This window comes from Pseudorca crassidens, chromosome 3, assembly GCF_039906515.1.
Source record: "Pseudorca crassidens isolate mPseCra1 chromosome 3, mPseCra1.hap1, whole genome shotgun sequence".
NCBI classification, from domain to species: domain Eukaryota; kingdom Metazoa; phylum Chordata; class Mammalia; order Artiodactyla; family Delphinidae; genus Pseudorca; species Pseudorca crassidens.
Genome location: NC_090298.1, coordinates 94,785,185 through 94,789,660, shown reverse-complemented (window position 1 = coordinate 94,789,660; position 4,476 = coordinate 94,785,185).

The following is a 4,476-nucleotide window of genomic DNA, read 5'->3' as shown; positions in this document are numbered from 1 at the left end:
TATTTATCTATTTTATATATGGTAGTGTGTATCAGTTAACCCCAAACTCTCAATTTATCCCTCTACTCCCACTTTAGCAACCATAAGTTTGTTTTCTATGTCTGTGAGTCTATTTCTATTTTGTAAATAAGTTTATGTGTATCATTTTTTTAGATTCCACATACAAGTGATATCACATGATATTTGTCTTTGTCTGACTTACTTCACTTAGTATGATAAGAAGATTTGGTATCTTGATGATAAAGATATCATGTGTGTCTTCCTGTGTAGCAATATCTTATGCCAAAGAGCAACATGGATGTACTGTTCTGGGAGCTTTTAACAAAAATGACAAGCTTTCGTATGCATTATGTGCCAAGGTTCTAAAGTGGACCTTGTACAAGTGCACCAGTAATTTTTACTTTAGGACATTTTGGCTCTCTGTGTTATGGTTATAGCTCTAAAATTAATAGTAAGCATTTTAAATTTAAATATATATATTAAGGACGTTAAAAATTCATATTCTAGTAGTGTTCCAAAGCAAGAAAATAGAGATATATAGAAATGTTATGTGCAAGGATGCTTACTGTAGTATTTTTTATAACAACAAAAGTTGAAAATGATGTAGATGTACACCAGTGGAGGCTTGATTAAATTATGGAAATCTTTATCTTAAAATACCATTCACTGAGTCAAAATTTTTCTTTTCATAAATATTTATTACCATAAAAATTCCAGTTATAATTTTAAATGAAAAAGCAAGAAACCAAAGTATAATTAGCATGTTTCTAATTTTTTTTTTTTTTTTGGTACGTGGGCCTCTCACTGTTGTGGCCTCTCCCGTTGTGGAGCATAGGCTCCGGACGCGCAGGCTCAGTGGCCATGGCTCACGGGCCCAGCCGCTCCGCGGCATGTGGGATCCTCCCGGACCGGGGCACGAACCCGTGTCCCCTGCATCGGCAGGCGGACTCCCAACCACTGCGCCACCAGGGAAGCCCTGTTTTTTTTTTAAAATAAATTTATTTATTTATTTTTGGCTGCGTTGGGTCTTCATTGCTGCAAGCAGGCTTTCTCTAGTTGTGGCGAGCGGTAGGTACTCTTTGTTGTGGTGCGCAGGCTTCTCATTGTGGTGGCTTCTCTTGTTGCAGAGCACAGTCTCTAGGCACGCAGGCTTCAGTAGTTGTGCCTCATAGGCTCAAGAGCGCAGGCTCAGTAGTTGTGGCACATGGGCTTAGTTGCTCTGCGGCGTCTTCCCTGACCGGGGCTCGAACCCGTGCCCCCTGCATTGGCAGGTGGATTCTTAACCGCTGTGCCACCAGGGAAGCCCTCTAATTTGTTTTTAAAAGTTGAATGTGTATATATTATGTATTCTTTGAAAAAAGACAAGAAGGCAGTAAACCAAAATGTTAGCATTAGCCAGCTACAGGGTTGGATTGTGCATAATTTTAATTTTTTTGTGTTTTGTTGTATTTCCCCCTTTTCTACAAGAAACAGTATTATTTTATAATAATGTAATTCTTAATGAAATCCTTAACAATTAGCTTTCATAACAAGGTTGTGTTTGAATAACAGGCATAGGAAGTGTATCAATGGTTGAAAAATATTTTCTGAAATCAGAGCAGCCTATAAATGCTGAATGATCCTCCACTTTATGACATAGTTGCCTTCCTGAAAGAACTCTTACTGGAATCATGATTCCACTATTGAGTACCTGATATATAAAAATATAGCTTTAAAAATGGTGGCTTAGGACTCCCCTGGTGGCGCAGTGGTTAAGAATCTGCCAGCCAATGCGGGGGACACCGGTTTCAGCCCAGGTCCGGGAAGATCCCGCATGCCGTGGAGCAACTAAGCCCGTGCGCCACAACTACTGAGCCTGCGCTCTTGAGCCCGTGTGCCACAACTACTGAGCCTGCATGCCATGACTACTGAAGCCCGCGCGCCTAGAGCCTGTACTCTGCAACAAGAGAAGCCACCACTCACTGCAACTAGAAAAAGCCTGCACGCAGCAACGAAGACCCAATGCAGCCAAAAATAAATAAATAGATAAATAAATTTATTTTAAAAAATGGTGGCTTATAGAAAAAATGTTTAAGAAACACAATAGTGAAATTAAATGTGCAAAATTAGAATGAAAAGGGATATTGGACAATTTTATTATTTGCCAGTAGCTTGACTGCACACTTTTTGTAAAACAAAACAAAATAACAATGATAGAGAAATCAACCATTGTTACAATTTTACTGTCAAAAAAAGTCTTAACCATTTATAAATTAGCGAGAAGAAAAAGAGGCTAATTACATGATTGTGATGTGGATCATGAGCAGGTGAGGATGCCAACATATGTTTGCCCTGTTTTTACTGCCACTGAAATTCCTATTTCACGTACAGCAGCACCTGCTTCCCATAGCGTGTTTATATGTTCTCAGGGTGAGTGTTGTCAACTGTCTGCTGCTAATCCTGTACTTCGTTTACTATCCTCAGACACAAGGAAACATGGAAACTTACTTGAACTCAATCCTAAGAAATGAACATTTCTTTTCAATTGGTTCTATTCAAAATATTTATGGAATGCATTTTCCTTTTATCCCAAAAGTATCTTATTGCTGAGTTTTTAAATGTTATTCCTGATTTTCTAAGAACTTCACCTTGTAAGACACATAGATTTTGTGATGGAGTCTTGAGTAATTACTGTGAGCTGAAATTTTGTTGACACATTAGTGTAAATTTTAATCAATGAAAGAACATCAAGGTTTAAAATGAGAGAAGATTTACAGCAGCAACCCTTTGGGGGATGGGGAAAATAAAAATTTTCTTTAAATACATGTGGTTTTTATTCAGTGCTGAGCCTTGTCAGTTAGGCCTTCCCAGATGAGATTTTTGTAATCAAACATTTTTCTAGGAAATGATGATTTTTCTGAGGTTGAGAAATAGTATTCAGTTCTCAATTGTTGAAGTACAGAATTATTTCCACCCTCACCTACACCTTCATTCAGAATCTTTTATTGAGCACATACTATGCATTACACATTGTGCAAGAGGCTAAAGATATAAAGATAAATGAGACATGATCCCTGCTCCCAGGACGGTTCAGATGAGTGACGGGCACAAGCCAGGTAACAGTATGGTCATAGTAACAGAGTAAACTCCATTCACCGGGTAGTGTGAAGGACGGAAGAAGAGCACTTGGACTCTGAACAACCACCTAGAAATTTCACCCAGTGAGTGGCATTCTCAGTGGAATGGGGTAATAATGCTGCTGCTGATTGATAGCAAAGTCAACAGTGATAACAGGGCCAGACATTGTACTCAACACACAATAAATATATACATTGTCTGTTTAGATATATACATTATCTGTTTAGGCTTTGCCATAGTTCAAAGAAGTAAGTGATACAATAATTTCCTTTTACAAATGAGGAAACAGGATGCAGAGTCTAGATACAAACCTGGGTCCATCTGATTTAGAGCCCAAGCCCTTAAAAAAGTTTGGGCTTTGAAATTCTGCATACTGGATTTGAATTCTGCACTAAACCTTCTAGCTGAGTATTAATTGGTAAATTACTTCACCTCTTTAAGCTTCCTTTCCTCCTTTGTAAAATGGCGATAATAATAACACCTGTGAACAATGCTGTCTGCCTCCTACCTGACAGCTACCTCTCATTCCTTCCTTCCATGCCGATAGAGCTCACCTCCAATTATTAAGCCTGAAAATTCCAGATGCTTATGTTCTCAGTTGCCCTTGTAACCACGGCCTGGACACATGACCGAGTCTTGGCCTATGGGACCTGAGGGGGAAATCAATGGGAGGAACATTTCATCTCTAATAAAAATTAATGCTAGGAATCTACTTTCATTTCCTGCGGTGTGAAGGCCAATACTACTCTAGCCAACTTGCAATCCAAAAGAGCCGCCATGGACGCACTGAGGACAGCTTCTGGATGGCAGTAAGCAGAGGAGTCTGTGTTAACATCATGGAGCTATGTGGACAGCGCATTTTCTTCCTTATTTAAACCACTTTTAATTGGACGTCTGTGACTCCAAATTTATTGAGTTTTAGGTGAGCTAAGCTGTATAAAGCACTTAGTATAATACCTGCATAGAGTAAGTGCTCAAGATAGAGGGTCTTATAATCTTCTCGGTCAAAGTTATCTAAAAAGCTTGTAGCTTTTGATCATTAGTAAGATATGGAGTTTTCTCTCTTTTTTAATAACATTTCTAGATCGACCAAATCTAAGCTTATAAGTAATATATAAACAGAATCATTGATGCTATTTGACTTCTCAAGGGATTAAGCATAGTGCAAAGTAAGAACTAGGTGAGTTGGCACAGAACATTGAACTATTAGATGAGCTGCTGGGTCAATCATTAATTGCTTTCCATATCCATTCTAAAACTTGCATTAAAGGATTATAGGCATCCTCATGAAGAGGCTTTTGTCTTTTTAAATTAAAATAACGTACAATTGACCATCAAGGACGCACCTGGACCTCCACT